Below are 201 nucleotides of genomic sequence, written 5' to 3'. Positions count from 1 at the left end.
TGATGTGGACGCGTAACGATCGAGTTACCGCGTCCTTCGCTTCCACAGCGGGATCCGCCTGGCGGAAACCATTTTCCACACCAGGGTCAATGACTGGCCGTGGATGGGCGCGCTTTAGAGCCGCCTTATGGGCAGCTTTAAGCTGCCGCCTCTGAGCCCCGTCGAGGTCATTTGTGATTACCATGTTCCTCGGTCGACGAG

The sequence above is a fragment of the Plasmopara halstedii genome (genome assembly GCF_900000015.1).
Source record: "Plasmopara halstedii genome assembly, contig: Scaffold_287, whole genome shotgun sequence".
In the NCBI taxonomy this organism is placed as follows: Eukaryota; Oomycota; class Peronosporomycetes; order Peronosporales; family Peronosporaceae; genus Plasmopara; species Plasmopara halstedii.
Note: the sequence above shows the minus strand (reverse complement) of the source record.